General features: G+C 39.6%; 1 long non-coding RNA gene across 1 annotated transcript; it reads right to left on the bottom strand.

Moving 5' to 3' along the window:
- Window positions 1-14,936: 14,936 nt before the first annotated feature.
- Window positions 14,937-24,255, bottom strand: LOC112945481. Its single transcript, XR_003249018.1, has 3 exons — window positions 24,200-24,255; window positions 17,194-17,244; window positions 14,937-16,530 (listed from the first exon to the last, which is right to left on the bottom strand). It is a non-coding gene; the product is annotated as an uncharacterized LOC112945481 (long non-coding RNA).
- Window positions 24,256-26,070: the final 1,815 nt, after the last annotated feature.

Raw genomic sequence — 26,070 nt, 5'->3', positions numbered from 1 at the left:
AAAAGAATTTACATTTCCAAAGCTATAGCCAGATACATTTTCTTATTATGTTACCTGCTATTCATTTTGTGCTATCAAAGTCCTTTTGCACAACAGAGAAGCATTTATAAATTCCACACATGATTCTTATCCCAGATAAGCAGCACTGAGCAGGGAAGGAAAGAGTGAGCAGCACAGCCAGAGGAAACCTGGGAAGTTTCAATGAGAGTTTGTGGGGAGATTTTTTGCCCCTTTCCATTCCTCCTACGTACCTAAATCCCTACAAAACGCTTTATCCACAGGAGCACACTCAAATCCATTGCACACCTTTCTCAAAACTGACTACAGCAGTTAGAAAATTGCGATGGTAACTACAGTTTCTAATATGCCTGTGAAACCTGTCACCTGTACACAGAAAAATTATACCGTATATAAGACAGCTGGCTATGGCTGCTGCTGTTGATTTTACTACTGAGAAGACTAATCATCTACCACAAAGTCACTCCGTATCATGCTGCTGGGAAGCTGCACCTCAGCTTTTGTTTGCAGACCTTTTTAATTATCTAGCATATCTCTCTTAAGTGAGGGAACTATTAAGTGCAAACTATCAGCACTGTCACCACCGCAATATTCAGACAGGGTCTGGAAATGATTAGCCCAACATGATTTCTTATAAGACTGAATTGCAATTTTCCCTTTGAAAACAATGCCTCTTGACATAACAAATGGCAATTTAACCAAATTTAGGTGGGAACCAACAGTTGTAAACACAATAATCTGATACTTCTCACATAAAAGCCCCAATCTCCAAACTCGGTTCTACTGCAAGTTTTAGCTTTATCGGTCAAATTCAGCTGATACCAGATTAGGCAGAATGAGGAGGACCTTTTTTTTTCATGTTTCAACTTTCAGCTTAAGTGTCTGAGGAGAAAAAAAAACGGTATCCATTTCCAAACTTTTTTTTTAAGAAGGAGAAAAGAAAGGATAATAGAAGGCTGTTCATTTCTGTTGAACCTTTTTTTTTTTGTGGGAAATTCTGCTCTCCTTGCTCCCTCCTTCCTCTCCTTTCTCCAGCTGGCTCCGAGCGAAGCCCCGACAGCCAGGCGAGCGCTCCCACCAGCAGCAGTGGCAACGCTCAGTTTTTATGATTTTAGCACTATTCCGGCTCCAGGCTGCCGCTTGGCGCTGGCGTGGCTGGGAGGCAGCCAGGGAGCCAAACTCGCCTCAGTTTCAGGCACACCAAGAGCACCCGTCCGCACTGACCGGCTCCCTCAAGGCGTCGTGGGCACCGTGAGGCCGCGGCGCTGGGTCTGCCTCTCCGTGACGGGTGAGGGAGGCCTGCAAAGAACCACAAGCCATTTCCCTCTGCTCCCCTGCGCTGAATCCCCGGTGAGTCCAGTTGGAGGCCTGTGGCCAGTGGTGTCCCCCAGGGTCAGTACTGGGCCCAGTGCTGTTCAACCTGTTCATCAATGACCTGGACGAGGGCACCCAGGGCACCCTGAGCAAGTTTGCAGATGACACCAAGCTGGGTGGAGTGGCCAACACTCCGGAGGGCTGTGCTGCCATTCAGAGGGACCTGGACAGGCTGGAGAGTTGGGCAGAGAGGAACCTCATGAGGTTCAACAAGGACAAGTGCAGGGTCCTGCACCTGGGGAGGAATAACCCCAGGCACCAGTACAGATTAGGGGTCGACCTGCTGGAGAGCAGCTCCCCAGAAAGGGACCTGGGAGTCCTGGCTGACACCAAGTTAACCATGAGTGAGCAGTGTGCCCTCGTGGCCAAGAAGGCCAATGGGATCCTGGCTGCGTCAGGAGCAGTGTTGCCAGCAGGTCAAGGGAGGTGATTCTGCCCCTCTCCTCAGCTCTGGTAAGGCCGCACCGGGAGTATTGGGGACAGTTCTGGGCTCCCCAGTATAAGAGGGATGTGGAGCTTCTCAAGAGGGTCCAGAGAAGAGCAACTAAGATGATTAAGGGAATGGAACATCTCTCATACAAGGAGAGACTGAGTGAGCTGGGTCTGTTTAGCCTGGGGAAGAGAAGGCTCAGAGGGGATATGATTAATATGTATAAGTTCAGGAAGGGAGAATGCAGGGAGGAAGGGGACAAGCTGTTTTCATTGGTGGCCAGCGATAGGACGAGGGGTAATGGCCATAAGCTGAAACACAGGAGGTTCCATCTCCAGGTGAGGAGCAACTTCTTTCCTGTGAGGGTGACAGAGCAGTGGAACAGGCTGCCCAGGGAGGTTGTGGAGTCTCCTTCTCTGGAGGTCTTCAAAACCTGCCTGGATGCTGCCCTGTGCCACATGCTCTAAGTGTGCCTGCTTGAGCAGGAAGGTTGGACTAGATGATCTCTAGAGGTCCCTTCCAACCTTGAATATTCTGTGATTCTGTGATTCTGTGATCCAGTGCTGAGAGGAATGCTCATGTAGCCACGTGTCATTTGTGCAGCACCTGGGGACCCGTCAGAAGGAAGACACTGCAGAACAGTCCGACCATTAGCATTAAAAAGGTCCTGGTGGAAACCTGTGTCTGGGATTAGATGCTTTAGATTTGTATTATATTTCTATGTCAGAAGAAACATGAGCCGAAATGGAGGAAAAAAATCCTTTCTCTGAAGTCAGCAATGCATTCCATACATTGAGGACCACATGTTTATTGGGATTTTGATTTTCTTTTCCACCTCAAAAATATATTTATTTTCTAGATAACTAGAAAATTAGAACTAAAAGGTTCACGTTAAACCTTTTGAACATTCAAATTAAGGTGCTGCATTTCAGCACAAACATTGCTCTCTCAGAACAGAAATCCAGCCTCATAAGCACTTCCAAGAACCCGGCTTCCCAGATCATTATGTGAAATAACACAATTGCTCCCTCCGAGGGGACAGTCCCTGTTTCACAGCCCCTGATCACTCAAGTTTTCTACGAACCAATATCTGGGAAATGCAGCTAAGGTTATTTTCAGGCAAGATGTCAGATGGCCTTTTCCTGCGGAAGAGATACCTGGAGAAAGAGAGAACTGTGGCAAAAGTGAAGAATTTTAGGCTTTACATGAAGGAAACATCACATTCACTCAAAAAAATAGTAGTAAAGAAAGAGTTAATATGAAGAGAAGCATGGTGAATATCATTTCTGAAGCCTCTGGCCCAGATGTACAAACAACATAAATAAGATTAGCTTCACTGACTTCAAACCCCGATTTACGCCAGATAAGGATCTCACTTTTTTTTTTTTTTTTTTTTTGCCTTACCCTTTAAAACAATTAAATAACGCTATCTGTGCCTTTGCTTTCAGGAACAGGTGAGGAGAAAATACTCTGTATCCAGACTCTGTTAGAGTTACTCCAGATATATTCTACAGCCTTCAGTATCCCTCTGACCAAACTTATATATATATATATATATATATATACACACACACACCATATACTTCTCTGCCAGTACAACACTGAACTGTCACATTTGGGGTGTTATTTCATATAAACAGACCCTTTTCCTTTTTTAACTGATTTTTTTTTAAAGAGAAGAAGCTAAGTGATACATTTGAGTGAGGGCATTCAGAGAGTCAGAGATTTTACATATACAAAGAGAGAATCTATTGTAAGATGTTTTGAACAAATCCTGTGATTTATCTACTTGCAACTTTATGACAGATTTGGTCTGTGTCCTTATTGCACGATGGCCAATGTGCCCTTACTCCCACTACGAGACTGACCCAATGTCCAGTGAAGTTACCACCTAAAATAGGACTTAGTCTTGGAGCAAACTGCTATTTAGTGTGGGTAAGGATGTCACAATCTGGCCTCAAGTATTTTTAAATGTGTTCTTCCATAACTTATCATATATGTTCTGAAAAGTTCAAGCAAAATCTTTTAAAAAGATGATGCTACTATGAGCTCCCATAAAGCATACTGCAGTATGGACAGTGTCAAAGCTATCAAATAAAACAAGCTATACATCTGTTATTTAAGGTTTTACAAAGCATTTGGTGCCATATTCAATAAATAATATGCCAGGAAGTTTAAATGTAACCCTGATGGACACTTAGTAAAAAGTAATTTTAAAATGAATAGCATGTGCAGAGAGCAACTGATGGTTCCGCACTCTGAAAAAATGAAAGCAAGCTATTTGTGCCAGAAATTGAAACTCTTCCAGCTAGCACCATGCTCGGATGTACTTCAATACAGTATACAGTGTGCATAAAAAAATTCTTACAGTTAAATGTGGGCCAGGAGTGTAGGAGAGGGGGAAAAAAAGAGAAAGAAAAGAAAAAGCACCAATGTACTTAGAAAATCCAGGCTGCTGGTTATTAAAGTGCCCTTCATTCACCTGCAACATCCAAATCAAAGTTCCCTGATTGGCACCCACTCTTGCACAGGGCTATTGTGTGAGCACTGGGCAGCTGGAACCCTCCGAGAATCTTCACTTGTCAGAGATGAATCAATCATCTCAAAAGATGTCAGCATCTGCCCAAACCATTTTATATTAGAATAAATGGCAGATGGTGGTGTTTTTATATTTAATCAGTTCCACCAAATGCAGTTTCATCTCTTATAAAACTAAACCATCTGCAGTGTGTAGGTGTACAAATCTAGCTAAATGCCCACTGCAGAGCCTTTCCTCTTAAAGGTAAACTGTGCTTGTTTAACATACATGAACACTAAATTCAATAAATTTCTAAAGCTTCTAAACACTGCTGTTTTTCTAAATATTTTTATGTCATTTTTATACTTTACATATTTTCTATCAATTGCCTGGCCCTAACTCTCAGTTTTCAGTCTTACTATGTAAACTACACATACTTGACAGCATTAAATATTTTCTTTGAAAGATCATTCCCTTGTCTCTATCTACAGCTTTGCAAACTTCAGGTTCAGCCTTATGAAGGGCACAGAAAAAGACTTGGTGTTTGTCCAGGAGCTCAGCAGTGGTATGACTTACAAAAGGAAAGTCTTCCTTGAAGGATGAGGCCTGAAAGTCTTCACTTTAGGCTTTCAATATTGACTCATTTCCTGAAAGGGTAGTCAGATACGGGCAGAGGTTGCCCAGAGAGGCTATAGAGTCTCCATCCTTGGATACACTCAGAACCCAGCCAGACACAGTACTAAGTTACTTTCTCTAGCTGAGCCTTCTTTGTTCAGGGGGGTTGGACCAGACAATCTCCAAAGTTCCCTTCCAATTTCATCCCTTCCATGATTCCATGAAAGTTCTTTGTTCAAAAATCAAAGTTCTTTGATTTTTCACTGATTTTGTCCCAATTTTTCTCTCTGTAGTAGGTTGGTGATATCAGTAGCATAGTGAGATACCCATAATGTTAATATAAATTCTTTTAACACTTATCGCTTGTGTGAAGTGACCAACCGCAGGCTGAAGAACTGATTTCAAATACAGACAGACAACATTTGGCAGGGACAAGAGAGGGGGCAATAAAGCAGCCACAAATCTTAACCCTGACTTCAGTCTTTGTCCTTTTTCCTACTATACTCAGCCAGCACTGGTGTCGCTGTGCAAAGATCATGACAGATCAAAACTACTGACAAATACCGGACTCTGCTCAGACTTAAACTAATAGTGAAATCACTCAGGAGATCTAAATGTTCCCCAAGTTTCATGAAAAATATTGCTGAATTCTCCATCAGAAACATTCACAACCTACCATAGGAAGATATTCAACGTTTATATAGTTATCTGATATTTGGACAACCTTAAAAAGTAGACTAAAAATAAAAATGTACCACAGGCTTAGAAGGCAAGATCCTTTGCCGTGTTATAAACCTGCAGCACTAAGTATAACAATTTCCTTATCACAGAAGCAATAAACAGAGTGTGAGGCTTTCGTGTATTGTTAAACACCTTTTATTTTTCACCCAAGAGCAGCTGCACTTACGAGAATGGCTACGAGGGACAGGACAAAAAAAAAAAAAAAGGAATTTTTTAAACTTTGTAACCTTTCTGTTTTTCTGTAAGAATGAAAAGGTGGGGGAAAAAAAAGACTTAAAATCCCTTGAAAATGTACTGAATAGGCAGCTCCCAGAAATATAGGCACAGAACATAGAAATTAGGTCTTCAAGCCCTGGCTTGCAGGCAAAGTCTTGCTGCCTGCTAAGCCCCGACACCCTAATAGCCTAGGCAGAACGGAAACAGGACTGCACCAAGAACAGTTTGGCAAGGAGAAGGAAGGACACAGAGGAATTTATAACCCCATAGTCTTCTCCTCAGCACAAGAGAGAAGCAGAGAGGTTTCCACGTGAATCACAAAGCCTTTGCAGTGCTGTATCTGGGACAGAGGCCTTTTACTCAAGGTTATCTCTGATGGCTCCGTGCTGCTCCACGGGCAGGGAGCACAGGAGGCCCCTCAGCTGGGAAGTAGGACGCCCATCTAGGTTAGCACAGCGGTTTCCTTTTACAGTGATTCATGGAAAGCTTCTCTTCGGTTTCAACCCGAGTGCATTCACAAACAATGCGCTCGGGTTTCAGTTTGCGTGTCAAGCACAGCTCATTTGAAGCTGAGTTACTCCTGAAACTCCTATTTACTATGTGAAAGTGAAAACTCTTCCTATGCTGCATTGATGGGGTGTTTTTTTGGTTTTTTTTTTTTTTTTTTTTGGTAACTGGAGCAGTCAAGACATTTTTTCTGAGTTACTAATTTAGTCTGAGGCTTTGTATTTCTCATAGGCCAATCTTCTTTTCAAGTATCTCTTAGGAGTCGTGCACCACAAGTCTATACACTCTAAAAAAATACTAGCTTCACTATCAGAATTATTTGCATTTTTATGTCAGGCTGCCACCATCATACTTTGGTTCAGACTCTGTGTTAATAAGCAGGGAAGAGGGGTCAAAAATCTCTCTGAAAAAAGAAAAGAAAAAAAAAAAACTCTTGGAATGGTTGTTGACTGGGCACAAGGGCAGAGTAATGAGAAGCAGAAATCTAGAAAAAGTCAGTTTATCTCTAGCGAGTGCTGCAGTGAGAGCATGGGAATTTTCCTAAAGGCAGAAGAATGAAATGAAGCATTGATAGGATCCTACAGAAGCGCATACTTTGCCTTGATAAAATCACAGAGATTAAGAAGCTGGGGAGAGCAAGCAAGGCAACAAAGAAAGACAAAGAGATGGAGCAGGCAGTGGGCCAAGTAAGGAAGTAGCTACCAAATCATAATGTGCTTGTGATTCAGAAGCAAAGCTGTGCACCATATGAGGACTGTGGACGCCCTGCAAGACTCACAGAGACATAAAGACCCCTTGGGAGTGGTAGGCAGCAGAGGAAAGAAAAGGCAATGAGTTTGTGTATATATGTTTACATTTATATATTTTTTTTTTATTTCTCTCTAAAAAGGAGAAATAAATATTAAATAAAAAGACCGTGTTTCAAACAACCCCTCCGAAATGGAGCTTTGGAGCGCGCCACAGATATGAAACCTCAGCCAGAGGTGCTTTACCCAGCGCTGTGACACATTTTAAATAATAGTTTGATATTTGCATAAAACACTTACTTGAGTCATTCCAAGCCTTGGACAAATCATCAATTCAATAGGAAAGTCTCTGCAATATGAATTAAATCAAAGTCATTATCCAGAATTTCCAAACAGATTCCCACCCTGCCCCGAATCACACAAGTGCATGAATACTTCTACAAATGCACTAATTTTCACTGTGGTTATGCCATAAAGTACTTGCTCCAGCTTCTGTCCTCACACCTTTGAAACTAGGATAAATTCAGAGTCTTTATAACAATCTACAGGGATCCTGTACATGCATTTTTCAAAACCAAAATGCTGCACAAATAGTACTGGGCTTAGCTTACCAATTTGTATAAAAATGCAGCATCTGTGACAAAACAAAACAAATTATTTTGTGATTTAAAGGTCTAATGATGCTAGATTGAAAAGGCAAGTAAAAATTGGTCAACAAGAATTACTGGTATGGAGAAGCAGGTCAGATTTCTGGAGACACACTGTTCAGGGACGCACGGCTGTATAGAGGGGATGGACATGAAGCTGGCAGGACGGTACTGGAAGGTGACACAAAAGTGAAGGCGACTTCTATAAGGCCCTGAAACTGTGGTTGGGAAGGTAATTTGATGCGGCTAAATAGAAAGTTGATTAATGGAATCAAGGAAAAGCAAAACTACCACAGGATCACTTCATGTACCATCATGCCAAGTCTGTGCAGTTCCCCGCTTACAAGTTTACCAGCTAACACATTCATGACTGCAAATTTCTAACGGAGCCAAGTGTGCAGAAAGTTTTAAATTTCTCCCCACCGAGGGCTGCGCTTTGCTCACGGAGCAGAGCAGCGGGCAGGAGAGGGCTCCCGTTGCCTGTCACTGCCTTTGTATGACATTGAACATGCTGATAGTGGTGCCCTTATGGAAACAGGTCGCGCTTCGTGCAAGCCTGTGAGGGCCCCAGATGCAGAAAGAGCCCCCGGGTCTGCTCCCCGGGTAGTGGAGACCAGGTGCACCGCGGTCATGAGCAACTTTGCCACCAGGGAGGGGAAAGAGGAGTGTGCCAACTGCTTTGCTCCAACAATATCGCTTCCTAGCCTATTTATAGTGCAGCATTAAGAGCTTTAGAGGATACACAATTCGACTGTCCAACGAGGGGAACACAGCTAGCGAGGAAGAGCAGAAGCAATGGAAATCATAACACACGGGCGATGGAACCGTGAGGAGTCTCTTCTGTAAATTAGGAGAATGCAGCAAATAGGGATAGCGAGGGCGGGTATCGGGATCCAGAGTAAAACTCACAGCCAGTCTCATCCAACAAATGAACTCCTCCGGGAGAAGCAGAGCTGTTCTGCATTTATAACAATAAAAACGAGAGCAGAGTCTCACCCAGCATGACAACTATTTCTTCTGCCGATTTCTTTTGGCTTGTTTCTTGCTCACCCCACAAAATGTGCTGTAATGGGCAAATGAACATGGAGTTCTCTCATAATGAATGGGATGAGTGAGCAGAGAGAAATCAATTTCGTTATGATGGCTCCTACTATGAACAAAACCAGAATGCCTAAGGAGTGCTGGAATGATAGATGGAGTTCAAGGACAGAGTCTATTATTACATTATGTTAAACTAAAACAGCTTTGTTGACTTCAATACGTGTATTCCAAATTTTACACAGATAGAGACTGTGACTTGAATATGCACGGTCTACAAAATTATGGAGCAGGTTCTGAAAAGCAGAGGGGCTTCTATTTCTTCAGTCACTTGAAACTAATCTGGACCAAACATCGATTACACACAGGGGAAAAAAAGAGAACCTAATCTTACCCACAGTGGGTATGGCAAATGGATTAATAGAAAAAATCCCTAATTTCTGAAGTTCAGAAAAGAAATTCCTCCGTGGGTTAGAAGGAAAAAAAAAGAAAAAAAAAGAAATTTAAAATGATTAAATTATTTAAAACTAGTGAAATGTGCACTTTCCCGTAATGTTCACCTGATCAGCAGAATTCCTGTCTGAAGATATTCACTAGGCCACACTTAATTAGAAATCTAAATGAATGTCATATATAATAACTAGGGCATCCTCTAACTTTTTAACTTTATGTCTCCCATATTCCCTACAATAATTTGCTTACCATTTTATATCCTTCACACCTATTACACAAACATGTACATATAATTACAAGCATACAACTAGACTTCTGCTCCAAATTCCTTCTGCCCTGCATTTAATATTTCACACTGTGTTTTCTCCTACCTTAAATGGCAAGTCCCAGCAGAGCCACTCCTAGCCTATTTGCTTCTCCTCCCTGACGTCCCTGGCTCAAATCAAATGAAAGAAAGAAGAAGGAGTAAAGGCCAGAGGGAATTTCCTTGGGGCTCCTATCAGCCTCTTATCAGGATACGGTCCACCACTTCTGCTAAATCACCGCTGGACATTTTGATCTTACAAATCACTGGACAACAAAAACAATTTATCAGAGGTAATATTAATGGGCAGAAGTTAGGACACATATTAAGGCCTAATGAAAGCTTTTAAAGAAACTTTCCCATTGCCAAGTGGTTATAGTTTTCCCCCTGGCAAATTTGAGCATAGGTGCCAGACCAGAAACTGCTCTTATCTGCAATACCGGTTTCCCCAATGCTGTGAAAGAACATTGTTCAGTTAATGAACTTCTTTTATAAAAGAATATATTTCATATTGATGCTAAAAAGGAAAAAATAAAAGGGAATACTTTTAAAATTCAGGAGCCACCCGCTGACCTTACGATGGCGTATTTGAGTCGCCTCAGGAAGCTACCATTAGTGGGACATGTGCACATTTTGGAGAGCAGATAAGCACAATTGGGTTCTTCAGTTTACAGGGGCGAGGAGATAGGGCCGTTTCTGGCCTGCATACAGGAGGAGAGGAAGTGAGATACTGCTGCTGCCTCTGATGGGCTCAAGTGCCAGAGAGCCCGTGTGCAGACTGCAAACATCTCCCTCAAATGGAGCCTGCAGAACTGTGGCCACAGCTCAGTTGAAGGCGGCATTTCCAACATACATTAAGATCTTTGCTCAGTTCTTACTGGGCAATATCCAAAGTCCAATCATTCTGGTTCTGCTTGCTGTTATTGTGTCCAACACCGCAATGTCAGGAACACGTGGGGGGAAAAGAAATAAAGAGTGTTTACTTATTTGTTCACTTCTTTACATTTTTGCAAAACTAAAACCTTACAAAAGCAACTTAGAAAGGTAATGTCCATCCATAAGCATAAAATGGAGCCTGAGGGTTACAGATGACTGCTACCTCTTTCTGAATTACAAATATTTCTCATAATTTTCATACGGATGTCACTCTTTCAAAAACTTTCTTTTTTTACAGTCCAAGTTTCAACAATATTTCTGCTTAGTTTATACCTATTCACAAGTTTAGCTATTACTTAGCAAAGCATTCTAAAACCTCCTGCTAAGTGTTCACCAGTACTGGTAGCTTCCAGTGATGCCCTCTGTGCCAGTCCTTCCCGCAGTACAAATGCAGAAATCTTGCACTCTGAACCACACATTCATGACTACTTTTCCCAGCCAGAGCCCCACTGAGTTGAGACCAAATTTGCTAAGCACATCAACCCACACTTAATTTTAATCTCCATTCCTGAAGCATGTATTTAAAGTTAAAAGTTTTGCTGAATAGAGATTGCCTTGAGCAGGTCTTCAATGCTTTGCTGAATCAATTCGCAAATGCAGATTAAGTTGGAAAGCTAATTTTTATTACAAGGAAGCTGAATACAATCTTAGAGGAATCTACTTTTTAAGGTCAGATTTTAGGCCCTGATATACACTCTGATATCTGTAATATCTCAGAAAAAGTATGAGGACATACAACAAACAAATACACATCTGTGGGCCACTCCTGGTTACTAGACAGGCTATCAGTTTTGTATCAGATATGTATGTGACCTAGTTGAGCTTCCTATGTGGAAGGCTATGGTTTAAGAAGTAAAGTCCCTGAATTCTGCTCTTTACACAGACTGCACAGAAAACAGTGCTTGTGCATAGGGGCTCTGATGGATCATTACACGTTTTCAACAATAATAGCAGACTTTTTAAAAAGGTTTGTACATTCCAACACCTACCTGAAAGTAAAATCAGGCCATTAGATTAAATTCAGGACTTTCCCATTGTCAGCCACAAAATAGAGTAAGTTTTTCTGTGATTTTGACTCACTGGAGTAGCTGCTGCCTTAATGAGTCAAGTCAAAGTCAAGGTGGGATTCAAAATTTACACAGAGGCATTCAGCATGTAAGCCCTGCAACAGAAAAAAAAATATACATCAGCTTTGCAGGAGACTCTTGTAATGTAGCACAACGTCTCCTAGGTCAAAGACTGGTATTCCCTCCTGCCTACCACATATATGTTAAATGCACGTTATCTCCCATCCTCTGAGCACAAATGCAGAGGCAAAATCACCTCTCCTTCTGTCAGCTTTGACTGGGCAATGAAACCAGCTATTACCTCTCTCGGCCTCCTCGGAGAGCAATGTTCAGATGTCTTTTCTCCAAAGTACTATATCAGTTACAATTACTGGCCCTCGCTCCTTGCTAGGTCTATTACACCTGATTCTGTAAGTATGTTCACAAAAATTGCTTTCCATCCCAGGTCAGGACTCAATGCATATCTGGGCGACCTATAAAAGGAATAGAGCGATCAGACATCACATCACTCCGAAGCAACCCCAGAAAACCAGCCGGATTTACAGGGATGACAATGGGCTTTGAACCTGGTAATTACCAGCTACTCTTGATGACTGCACACAGGAAAACCCACAGCCTCTCCTCTTCATGGAGGTGCAGATGTAAACCCTTCATTACTGTTCCTGCTATATAAATTTAAAGTTGTTGGGTTTTTTCCCATTCATTTAACCTTTGCAATGGCAAAGAAATTCAATCTTAAAATCAGCTTCAATTATATTTTTTTCTTGATGGTTGTAATGATGTCTCCTGAGTGACATCTTTACTTCTTTAAAAGGCAAAAGAGCTTTCAAAAGCAGGTTTTAAAATGCTAGTTCTGGCCTATAAAAGTATTGTTCTCTAAAGAAAATATAGAGAAAGAAATGAGACAGAAGAAGGTATGTCTAGAAGGAAAACAAAGATGGAAAGGATTTTCAGGAACCCAGTTAAGACACAGAGCATTATAAAGATCACAGATAGCACAGCGACCTGAGAGGACTACATGACTTGGGCAGACCCCTTTCAGGTCTAAGTTGCCTTTAGTGTCCAGGATAAGGTTCATAAGACATAAAGCTATCTTACCTCTTGTCCCACATGAAGGGATTTTTGGATGTATGTGTCTGTATGGAGGTACTTATAAAAGCATTAGATTTCACACTATATTTACGAGTATAATAACTATATTTTTGAAGACACTGAAGCACACCACTCACTATTTAGAAAATAAGAATCCAAATACTCTTAAAAGTCTAGCTCTTAAAAGTCTAACCAGAAATCTGGTCTGATTCAAAAATTAGATAAAAGCAATTTCAGTCTTTGTGTGTGTGTGTGTTCACCATCAATATATCTTTTCATATATTGGTCAGATTTAGACTGTAAGCGCTACTGTGCAGGGAATACATTTTTACATTTGTAGAGTGTCCCATAAATTTACGGCAATAGATGCGTTTTTATAATAATAAATAAGGAAAAAAAGTCAATGATTCAATGAAATGATATTTTCCTCACACTAGCATGCGATATTAATGCCTTAAGCAATAACCGTTTCTGGCTACAACAATATCAGAGCCTCAGAAAGATCCTGGAAATTGTGCTCATGTGCCAGTAGAGCGTTTGCATTTAGGATTCTGGAAAGTAATTGAATTGTGATAAAGCATTGCAATACAAGCTGTTTCCTGGCCCTTTGCTGACATAAAGGCACTCTGCCTATCAGTGAATTTAAGGCAATTTTTCACATGCCTAAATCATTCCAAATATAATACCATTTCACCAAATGAATAGAATATGTTTAAGTGGCATGCCCTCAGCTTTTGTTTCATTATTAATTTATTTGAAAACTAATGCGACTGCTGCTCTTCGCAGGATATAGGCTTTGTGTCCTCCTCAGCTTTTCCCTGCAGAACACAGCAGTGTGGTTTCAGGCATACAGTTTGCTCTAGTGGTATGCATGCAAAATGAATGCAAAACATGCAGCCAAGAGAAGCCGTGGAAGATTTGGAAAGCAGAGCAGAAAAGATCACTTTGCTTTTAAGCCATTACCTTTAAATTTCCTTCTATTCAATATTACCAATTCTTTATGTAAGTGTCTCTATTGAGCAAAAAAAAAAAAAAAAGTACACACCTTTTTCCTTGTCATAGGAAAATGTTACTAAGCAAGAGATTCCAGGATGTTTAGCTCCTGTTTGAGGCCTTAGGAATTAATTGTTTTTTCCACCTATTACCACAGGACAAGATCACTAAATAATTGGAGGCTAAATAGTTACAAACCTTCACAATTAAGGAAAAATACGGACACAAGCAGAAAGTGCCTTTGGCACAGCTCTGGCTACTTAGCAAGTATAGCCAAGGTATTCCTGATCATAAGAGCAATGATTTTAAAAGGTGGTCTCATAAAACAGATCACAAAATTAATCCATTTAAACACAAATTGAGTTTCTGGATTAAGGCACTCTGCTCAAGCAGCGAGAACATTCATTAAATTGTGCATCCCATCTCTATTGCCTACATGTAGCATTGATAGTCACATTGTAAATCTGATTCTCCAATATTCTTGGGATGCAACATATTGCTTTTTTTTTCACCATTTCCTCTACATGTAAACCGATCTCCTGCATTGAGGCAGTACTATTTAAAACAAAAGGGTTTGATTTATAGCCAGTCCCCAGCCTCATAAATCACACCTGCAGTGTGGTGCTCTGAGCTCCCTGTGTTCTGCCAGCATTTACCTTTTATAAATGATTTGGGTTTACCTCCCATTGTGATGGAGCCTAATACAATTGCATTCTTCTCTCCCAGCATTCATTCTTGCTCTTGCTCATTATTCCCACTGGGAATTCAGACCTAGTTTTTGCAAGCTTGTCATGGGGGAAGGGATCATTGGTGGTGTTTTTCTTTTTTTAAATTAAGGAATGTTGAATTAAAAATTTATGTTTCCAATCCTGTAGCTTTTCCTACCTCTAGACAAACAATGCAGTGGAATTTCTTCCTCCCCATTGACAATGCTTACATTAAAGTTCCTATTTGTTAAAGTAATGATTTGGAACTTAAACAGGACAGCAGCTTGAAATGGTCAAAACGCAGAGTATTTGACCTTCAAGGTAACCCACGTATGCTCATCCACCATTATACAACCTGGATAAGGACCTGAAGTTTTAATTAAAAAAAAAAAAAAAAAAAAAGAAAGAAAGAAAAAGAAACATCAGAAATAATGATTTATTCTTGTTAAGTGACTAAGTCCAAGGATTTTTCCTGTTAATTCTCAGAATTCAGGCTAGCAAGTGGCCAAATACTGTTTACATAATATTTTGCAATTGTGTCTCGAGTCCTCAATCTTATTACAGTTCTAGTTTGCTAAGAGCAGTTCAAACACAGGGAGATTCAAGTCTTGTTCCTTAGAACTAACAATCTCAAATCCTTGACTCACATAATCTCTAAATTGTAGTACCATTTAACAGAGATTAACAGAACTTGTATACATGCCCACTTGTCCTAAGTACCAAACAATAATTAATTTGTTCAATTAGAGACCAACACAATTGTCATATTCATTTTAAAGAGTATTGCAGCTGCTTTGCCCAAGTCCAACAAAAGAATTTATCATGGTTTGAGATTTATCATAATCACAAAATCTAAATTATATTTGTCTCACACATTCATCACAGCTCAGATTAAGTTTTGGAGTTCAGTCTTGCAAGCTTCTAATGCTGAGTTTTTATTTGATGAGACAGTGGCAAATTTCAGAATTGAGATTTGGAAGTCTATAATATGTGTCAACTAAGGTCTGAATCAGACCTAAAGTACTTGGAAAAATATTTCTCAAATGAGTGTCTGGTAGTTATTCAGAAAAGCTAGTCCTTTTCCAGCCTAACTCATAGGTGGGCTGGGATAAGTGGGCCTGTTCCAGTTCAGTGAAGGATTAAGCTAAACACCACTATTTTCAAAGTATATTAGGTGAAACAAGAAGACATTTTGTTTCCAGAATTAGAACTATCCATACATGGACTTAGCAATAACTTTTGCACACCTTACTTTCATCCAAATAATCTTCCAAATGAAGTCATCAAGGTTTGAATTATTTTGTCCCTTCTTTTAAAATCCACATAAAAGTATTTGTTAGACAAAAGTAGGCTTTTCCTGTTCATAGTGAGCATAATCAGTTGTGACAATAAAAACTAGGATTCCAGTAGGTGCTGGAAACTTTGTGAAGCCAAATTTTCTTAACAAGTGTTTTAATTGTCCAATAGTTCAATACCAGACTTTTTTTATCTGAGAAAAACAAATATCTATAAACTGGGTCGTAATTACTAAGAGGCAAATACCAGATTTTTAACATGACAATTGTTACGTCAAAATTAAGTTTATTGGGTTTAAATGCAGATTTAATGGAATCATGAGCAGAGATAGTAGTTCTATAAATAGCTTCCGTCTGACATTATTTTACTGCAAGACAAGGTTGCAAAATCACTACATTAACGTCCTCCTTCACTGAAGTTATTGTTTGCTGCATTTTTTCTTAAATTTAATTGCAGTGGAGTGCAATTTGTGCAAATCCTGGTGCTTTAAATTACAATTTTCTGTCCAAGCTTGTGCTGCTCCAAGAGCAAACCTGCAAAGGTTACAAGTCTTCTGATTTGTTTTATGAGAAATCTTTGCATACTGAGCCTCTCATGGAAAGATGTCCAGGATTATGAGTTCCATTTTGAAGTACCTTCACATGCATGAGGTCCATCCAAATATCAGGGAGTTTTGTTGCAGGTTTGGTCCAGCAGTATTTCAAGCCCTTTTTCTCCAAGTGCACGTAAAGCAGCACAGCCATAACATATAGGGTATCTTTACATGTGGTTTTTAATAACCACCCTAGCATCTTGCCATTTACTCCTTAAGAAGAGGAATTGACAGAAGATCCTATAAAAATAAATTTGAAACAAAGGAGTATTAATTAAAAATGAAAAAAAAAAAAGGAAAAAAATTAGTTGAATGTATAAAGCCAACTTCTCTATCGAAGTAGTCATTTGGCTAACTTTGAAGCTTGATTTAAATATTAGCAAATGTGCAAGATTTATTGCTGTCTTTACACAAAGCAAAAAGGCATTCAGTGTGGCCCAATGTCCTCAATGAACAAAACTCATTTCAGTAAATGTAGATATGTTTCAGTTAACGGCTTTCTTTATAATGTGATGCAGCAATTATAAGTTATATATGGAACACTAATAAACCCATCCAATCACTTCAGATACTGGCATGGCCAAATTAAAGGGGACTACTAAACTTATGCCTGCTAAATTTGCATTTGCATACACAATGCTGATAGCTGAAAACGTGCAGCACCATTTCCATATGCAGATTTGACTTCTGCATGGACAGTGCGAAAGATTGTTATCTAGAACTCAACTGGATATTTGGCTTTCTGTGATTTCTTGTGCATTAGTATTTTCATCATGGTCCACCTAGCTGACTTCTGAGCTCACATTAATATACCAGCAATCACTGTTACTGGAATTTAAATGCCTGCCCCCAACGCCCATGGAATAGATGTAAAACTTTGAAAATATTTTTAAATACCCAGACCTAGAGAAAAGGAGGAGCAGCTATTTCCCATCTCCTATAGTTCAGCCACCCCTAGGAGAAATCAAGAAAGAAAAATCAACCAAGAAACTTGAAAAATAAATGTCTGATAGAACCATCAATATGCAATAATAATCTATAAATAGGGTTTTCCTGACAGTAAATGACTATCTGGAGGAACTACTAATTCAGAGAAAATTCCAAGAGTGCAATCTGATCCTGAAAACCATTTAGTCACATTACCAGGCCTTACAATATTCTAACAGAGTAATTCTCACTTGTGAATACCCAATTTTACTCATAAAAGTAACATTCTGTGCAAATATATAAAGACTATAACATACCTATTGTTCCAGAGCCATATTAATAAAGTAGCATTTTTAGATCATTTGATAAAGCCTTATGAGCTGAAAATTTTGAAGACCAGTTACATGCTGCCATGGTCCCAGTAACAGTCTTGCTTTAGCACAGTACCCAGCAGGGAAACAGGACTTGCTCTCAACATTTCAGTAGCGTTATCACCTTCATTAGCTAAGTTTTTCTCCAGTAGAAACCAATGGAATACATTTTTTTTAATTTATTTATTCTGAGAAAGAAAAAAATCTTGTTTCTTGGTCCTGCAGTTGATCCCAACACTATGTAAATATGAAGAGCATGAATTGTGCTTTTTCTTCTTACTTTAAACACCCAGCCACCTTTCTCTCTCTGTTATGGATTATTAAGGAGTTGCAAACTACTCATCATCCCAAATCAGCTGTGCAGTAGTAAATATCATCACTGATCTCCCAGAGATGGATTTTTTTTATTTATACACAGAATCATGTTTTCTAGATGAATTCTTACAATGATGAAACTGATTATCAATGCAAATAACAATCAAATATCTCTGCTGCAAGAGAAATGAGTTGCTCTCCGATGTTTCAGCTATGCCATCTTATCGAATTGCATATGCAGGGGAATAATTTTCTCATGCTACAAGTTGTTCCACTTTCTTGATCCTTGATGAAGGTGATCAGTATGCTCCACAGGATCGCGTCTTAAAGGTATTATTAAGTAAAGTACTTGACAAAGAGAGAGCAATCACAGAAGAAAGAGCCTATAGAAAAAAATAATTTTCTTTAGATGCAAATGAGGTGCCAAAGGGTAATACATTTCTCAAAGGGTCAGTAATGGAACACACAGCTTTTCCCCTCTGGGTCACTAGTTCAGATACAGCTCAGGTTGTCAGTGATCACAAGTGGTACATCTACAAACACTAGAAGTCTGCAAAAATCCCAGAGGCTGAGTGATTATTTACAGCAGCACAAGAGAGTGAAAGGAGGAGAAATACAGTGAGAATAATGTTAGCTTTCAAAATAACGTGAAGACACATCTCTAGAATAGGATTTCTCTTCAGCAGTATTCTATCTTCAGGGTGAGGTGGACCAGTGACCTAAAAGCTGTTTTCTACAACATGTTTTCAGGTCTAATGGGCCTAGTGCTGTACTCGGGTCAAATGAAACTTGTCCTAAACTGACTTGTAAGAGTGTTGCTCTTCTTCAGTGTTCATCAAGATTCCTCTCTATTGCCTCTTCCTTAATGAATTAACCATTTACATTGAGTAGGTTCAGAATGGCCAGCAAGGTGCATTATTAAGTTCTTTTAATTAAAATATGATTATAAAGTTCAATATTCAAAATGCCATCAATATGTTCACTATTTTTAAGTTATTTCAAATGACACTCATTCTCAGTGACTGTAAAGCTTGCCTGTACATCATGTACTAGCATTAACAGCACTGTTTTTCATGTCATTTTTTTTCCCTTCGACTTACCTGGAGCCTCTTCAGCCCTGCAGCCATGTCATCCTATCTACTAATTAGTACATTGGATTCTGATACTGTCTGGGCTTTCTGGGCACTGCTGCAGAACAAATTGCCATCGTGATCAATATTCAGGGACCTGTGACACTGCAGGATGCGAGCTTGGCTCAGTGACTCCATTAGTGCCATCAATACGTATCCAATGGGCGCATGTGATGTAGTATCAGCCACTTCAGAGAAAAAATCATTGACTGGCTTAGAGCAAATACATGGAATCGACAATTAAATGAACTAACAGTTTCAATTCACTTGCCATGATCAATTCGAGCTACAGTGCAGTCAAGCAAGCAAAGGGTAGGAGCACCATGACCAAGCCTGATCCGCAGCTCCCACTTCGTGGCCCTCAATCTTACAATATAGAAATTTTTATCAAGGGCAAATAAGACATCCTACAAATCTGTTTTCACAGTTAGAGATGTTATTTCAGACAGAAAAAGATTTTCGCCAAGAAAACTAGGGATCAAGGGGAACAGCTACCGAGTATATTGCAGATCTTGTTTACAGTGGGCAGCAGAAAAAAAAAAACGCTCACTAATCTAAAAGCACCTAAAAACAAATCTACCAAATATTTCCAGATTTCACACCTGTATCTAATTATCTGCTACCTTACACTTTGGGTACTTAAATGTGTGCAAAGACAACACAGTCCCTGTGAATTAGCAGCCCCCATGGACCCCAGTAGAGAGCAGGTCCTCAGCATGCCAGGATCAGCAGCTCTGTGCTATTACATGAAGTAAAACTTACAATGTCTGCAGTACAGCCCCTTTTCCCCCACTACTGTTTCTCTTACTCCTAGGTACAAAAATTATTTATTTACTTTTCAATCCTTAGCCTTTCTAAAAAGGATACATCACCATTTAAAATTGGAAAAGAAAAAAAAAAAAAAAAAAGTCAATAAAAAATCGTATGCCGAAAAGAAAAAAAAAAAAAAAAAAAAAAAGTAAATCACCTTGAAATGGCTGCGAAATTCCTGAAATTTTTTCATTGGAGATGCTGTTTCCTTTTAACACAGATGGGGCAGAGCTGAGGATACTCCTTGGAGATTCAGTAGATATTTTCAGCAGTGACAAGTGCCCATCCCAAATATAACTTCTAATCTGTCTATCCCTTCTTGAATGCTAGAGTAGAGCACTTTCATAACACAGGAGAAGTTGAATACCACCTGAATGACTTTCTGAGAGATGCTTACTAATACCACAGTTGCTACCACTAAAAGGGACTGCGCACTACTTTTTATCTGGCAGGGATGTAAAGATCTATTAGGAGAGATAAATATAGCATCCTGAAATTGCAAATCAACACTAATGAAGAGATAGGATTCACCCAGAGTGCAACAGAGATTTTCTACAAAGCAGAAAGTACTGGAATCCTAAAGAACCAGTTATCAACTTTGAAAACAAAGTGCCAGTAGTGGTTCTATATAACAGTATCAGTGTAAATTCTCTCTGGAGTTGTCTTATTTTCTTTTCCTCCTGTAATTGATATTTTGTAGGCAAGTTGGACAGCTTCCTCCTCTTGGTCTTGTGACCAAATGCATATAGGATCTTGAAAGATGCAATGTCTGCTCAATTTTGGCAAAGTCATGCCTATCATTAAAATAGTACGATTTTTCCCAATTATTGTCTGCATCCTGATAAAATCTTACACCAAGACACTCAAGTTTAGAGACAGTTTTCATGGAGGTCACGTTATTTTTTCTCAGATTGCAAGATTATCCCAAAGAAAAGAAACAATTAAGGTGCATTGTTTGATCGTGATCATTCATTCAAATTAAATGTGTCGTTACAGAATGCATTCCTCTTGCATTCTGAATGCCCCAACTTTATACAATATTGTGTCCTCTCTTTCCAACAATTAGCATGCAAAGTTTAAAACTTTCCTCTCCTATTAGAAAAAATATATACTTATACACTTGCTAGAAGCATTTTTAATGGATATTTTTTTCCAAAGACCGGGAGGTCTTAGGTTAAAACATAGGATACAAAAGGGCTGGAGATTTTATGCAGTTCTCTTGTGAAACAAGAGATATTAGGCTCTGACACCAAAATCCAACCTAAGTTTTCAGACCAGCAGTATAGCTGGCATCTGAGGGGGTTATTTCTCTTCCCTGAGGAGTATCCCTGCATCTGCAAGGTACTAACAACAAGGAGGAGGAGTCTGCATATCCATACATCCATCCCAGCAACTTTTCATAGGCCTATCCTTACTGACAAGGGTACATCACCCTTTAAAACTGTGAACAACTGTGTTAATACACATCCCTACCTCAATACCTCATCGCAGTGCAAGTGTCAGGGTGCTAGTGCCCTAAGCAGAGGCACTATGAGGACAGTGCCCACCTAGACTATAAAAGAGGTTTGAAGAACATCTTGCTGACATATAGGCATCTATAAGGAAACAACAGAAAACAGTAGTGTCAGTCTGCTATTAAAAATCACAAGACATTTGCTATTCATCTTTTTTTTGGAGGAGGGTACTGTATCAGCAAAGATCCAGTGCTTTGTGTTGGCTTATGAGATCTCCTGGTGATATGACATGCACCATATATGACAAAACACTATAATTTCAGGTTATTATTCATATGAAAGCATTAAACTGTTTAATAAAAAGCACAGCATCATAAATATTCCTGAATCCATTACATTTACCTTCTGCCACTGTACTTGATATGACTAAAAATTACACAATTCAAAACTGGTTAAAATAATTTATATGCCAAATATTGTAATTGTGGAAGTCCATGCAATTATAATGTACTGAAAAAATACTCATATCACATTGCATTTGGCTGGATTATTGGGTGATAGGAAAACACTGTAAAGACAGATTTTAAGAACAATCTTGTCTTGAGCTGAATGGCTGCAATATCCAATTTCACTACATTGTTTAAGACAGCAAGTACACGCTCTCTTTCTACTTTTTAAATTACTAGTATTTTACATGCACTTAGCTGTCCTCTGTTAAATAATGCCATATAACTAGTGACCCAAAAAAGCAATTGATCAGCTAAACAACATGGAAAGATTTAGTATCTGAGCACAACATAGCAGCCTTTCGGCAGTCTATGTACCTAATAACAAATACCTTCAGTGCCATTCAGAAAAATGGGTTTCCAAAGGAAATTAATTAGAATGACTTTAGCTACTTTCATTGTAGCATTGCAGCTTGTGCCAAACTGTGCTGGGTAACCAGTTCTATTCCTCTTGCTTCCTGGGGGCAGAGAGGAGGTGCAGGAGGATTATGCACGCTATATTCTTCACACATTTTTTATTTCTTTCTCAGTTGATTGTAGCCTTGACTTCACTGGGACTATTGACCAAAAAGGAGACAACAGAACTTTGTGGGTGAGCAAATCAAAAGGCAGGTCATTCCCTGACTGCCAGGCTTTACAGATAGTATATATGTGTATATATATATTATATATGTAAAACTTTTTCAAAGTCTAGGTGACACACTCTTTGGTTTAAAAAGCTGAAGGGGGTAAACAGTTGAAAGCCAATTACCAGTGTCTGCCTTCCTTCCATCTTCACATGTGCTCCTTGAATTGGGGGTTTTCAGTGAAACTGCCCCCTGCACACTCAGGAGTTAACCCCCTGAGCGTCAAACAGTTCTTCCTACTCCGTGCTTGAGGAACTATCCATTCTTAAAAACCTGCATGCAACCCACCAGAGACATCAAAGACAACATTTCAAAGAATAAGATGGGGCAATAGATCTAATATAATTCTTCAAGTCTTTGAATGAGACAACCCCATGAGACATGATCCAGGAGTCCACAATCCAACTGTGAGACAACAGGTAACAGACCACAAAACACAACCAAGCTTGGGCACTAGTCAGAGGGGGACAGGTATAAGAAAACAAAAAGAATCAGAGTTTTGCCATGGATAATCATAGGGTGCATATGCATATTATGTCCAATTATTTTACTCATTTAATTCTGTTCTTATGAGTTTTGTGATACTCGAGTTGCCTTTTACTAGAAGCTCAACATGTTGTTCTCTTTGTGTCCTCCTATCCCAACTAGGGATCTTTCAAGGAAAACCAGGAATAATGCATCTTGCTGTCTGTTTTAATCTGTTCCAGTTAGCTCTGGTCATCTATCCTGTGATACCACTATGTAAGCAGTACTTGTAGAATTCTTGTAGAATACTCTTGTAGAATACTGCTTAGCATATTTCACACATCAGGATTTTACCAACTTGAGAAACAAATGCAGGCAAGGGATACAATGGTAGATTAGAGGCAAGAGGTCCTAAAGCAAATTCAGCTAAGGCATAGCCACAAGTGAAAGAAGATGAGTGATGAAGTGTAGAAAATGGACCTGGAAGATCAATATCTGTCTCCTCAGAGATAAGTACGCTATAAATAAATAACAGTGAAACTAACAAAATCATCTGGAAAGATCCAAAAACTTTTTATTACAGAATTCTGGGGACAGGACTTCTACTTTTTGGGTTCCACTTCCCCTCTTGTAAAATATCAGTTTAATGCTTTTGGAAAGATTTTGCCCTTTTTTTTTTTCCAGACATATCATCAAAACTTATTACTGTAATACTTGCTATCGTTCATTTACTGGAGAAAACTCATTAAACACATGTCACTTCCAAACTGTGTGACATAACGTGAAATTAAAATGTCTGTAGGCGTTTTTGTGTTTTTAGGGCTTAATAAGGTAGAGAGCTTAGCAAAAGTAGATGATATAGTATAGTACAGGGCATAGAGCTTAGGGCATGGCGCTCGGAAGATCTCGCGATGTCACGGGAGTTAGGAGCATAATTAATTTATGCAGTTTACTGATAACCCCATGCCATACAAGGCGAAAAGTAGAAATTAGTCTCCCGATTGGGCAGTAGGTGAGTTTCCGCATTCAGCTGGAGTATATAGGCAGACTGAACTGCGCAATAATCGCCATTTTGCCGCATCCCCCATAGTGATATCTGTGCTCCAGGGCCCTGGGGTGAGGACAACCCCAGGTCAGTCCAGCTAGCGAACAAGGCTTGCCGACCCCCATCGGCAACAAATGTCCTTTATTTTGGCACACTCAGTACTGAGTATTACTCAGTAATACACTCAATATCACTGAGTCCTAAGTATTATTTGTTTATAAATGCCAATCAGGCTACTACTATAGCTCTAATGTACTCACAGATTGTGCAGCCTATGACCAACTGTAGAACTTCAAATACTGAAGTCGCTGTAGGGAAGAACCACAGCTACTGTACAAAACCAAACTGGTTTATCTTCTTAGGCAAAAGCTGAAGAATCTATTAAATGGAAAGAAGAATTTGCTATTGAAAAGAAATTTTTAAAAATCCCTTGATACAAAGAATTCATTTATGTTGAGAAGCCGACCAAACAAAAATGGAGGAAACATTGGTATATTATTTCCTTTTGTCAGATGCTACTTCAGTATTTAGGATCTTGACCTGAACTTGCATCTTGGATCTAGGCTACTTACAGATGGTTCTCACATTAAAACCATAAGAGTGGCAGCTGAATAAGTGAGCCATAGTCATGTTTAGCTTTAAAACACAAGGGTATCTAATTCTAAGACTTTCAAATGCACATGACTGCATCATAAAAAGCCACAGGCTACAGCATGGAGCTTCAAAGCACTACCACAGAGTGCACAGATGTGTATGTCAAGCTTCTTACACCCACCGTCCCACTTTCAGCATTCAGGATAGCCGAACAAGAGTCAAATTTCCACCCATTTCCTGAGGTTGCTTAACAGATTTGGACAGCATCAAATGGATGCTGTGGATCACTAAGTTTCTGTACCCTGGACCTTTTAACACACATTCAACCGTCCCCTCTCTCATCAGGGGACTCCTCCTGAAGAGGTGCCGAGCTTCAATACAAAGACATGACTGATTCTTATATCTGTTCCAACAAGAGACTCCATGGCTATAGCAAATGCAGTATTTCACTGTGTCCAACTGAGGTCCTTCTCCTGAGGCCGAACAACACAAAAGACAGTTTGTAATAGCTCCCTTTGAAATCAAATTAGTAATGTTTCAAGGCGTGACCCGTAAAGGGCTGCTGTCCAGAACCTACATGTGTTTGACAGCTACGTCTTCCACCTAACTGGCCTCCTCGAGAATCCAGATGGGATCAAGATGTGTGAACAGAACTCCCAAAAGAGAGCCATGGGATACCCGGATTCGTAGTAAAGCACTCTATCTCATCAGATAAAAAAGAAGCAATATCAGATACAGTGTGAAGTAGTTCACTCCAGCTGGTAGGCCACATTCTGACACCATTATATAAGTTAGATTGATGCAGAAGATGTTGTTCCATATGTGCAAAAGCTAGCGAAGTAGAGCCCAAAGTAAATTACATAAATCTGTGCCAACTCCTTATAAAGATGTCACAATGTCTTTTTCATATGCATCCATACACAGTAGAACACTAAAAGCTACTGTGGGCTATAGGCTGGTAAATAAAGGCACTCTGAAAGACTAAAGCCTTTAGACAGCAACTTATTTTCACCTAGCTGGCTAGTCATTTGTTAGCTGAAGGACAAAGCAGGAACTTGCACAATGCACGCTTGGTTTCAAAGGGCTAATAAAGATCAAGGGATGACATTCCTGAGATATGCACTGTTGTATCTCATGGCAGAGAGATTGGGTCTTGATGGTAAAACCGAAAAGTTATAAAAGATGACTATGTCTCAAGTTTGCCATGATATGCTTGCTTATCTGACAGAGAAGTAACCACCTCATTGTCCTGCCGAATGAATTGCTCTTTCCACAAAAACCTTGGAGAAGGTATATGATAACTCCTGCCCGGGGTGTGTGAAAATGGAAAAACATTTGGTAGTTAGCCTTTCCAAACACCCAAAGGCCTCATTTGGCTGTAGAGAGAATTAATTTAAAGCAGGGCAACTTCTTAACGTAGGCCAGGCCTCAGCTCCATAATTCATTTTCACATTTGGCTTTAGACATGAAAAAAAAAAATCATTCTAATACATCAAAAATCTCTATAGCAGCCAAATAAAATGAAACACCTGCTGGC

The sequence above is a fragment of the Nothoprocta perdicaria genome, unplaced genomic scaffold, assembly GCF_003342845.1.
Source record: "Nothoprocta perdicaria isolate Ctin4 unplaced genomic scaffold, notPer1 scaffold_19, whole genome shotgun sequence".
Lineage (NCBI taxonomy): Eukaryota > Metazoa > Chordata > Aves > Tinamiformes > Tinamidae > Nothoprocta > Nothoprocta perdicaria.
Note: the sequence above shows the minus strand (reverse complement) of the source record. Positions and strands in the feature narration are given on the sequence as shown.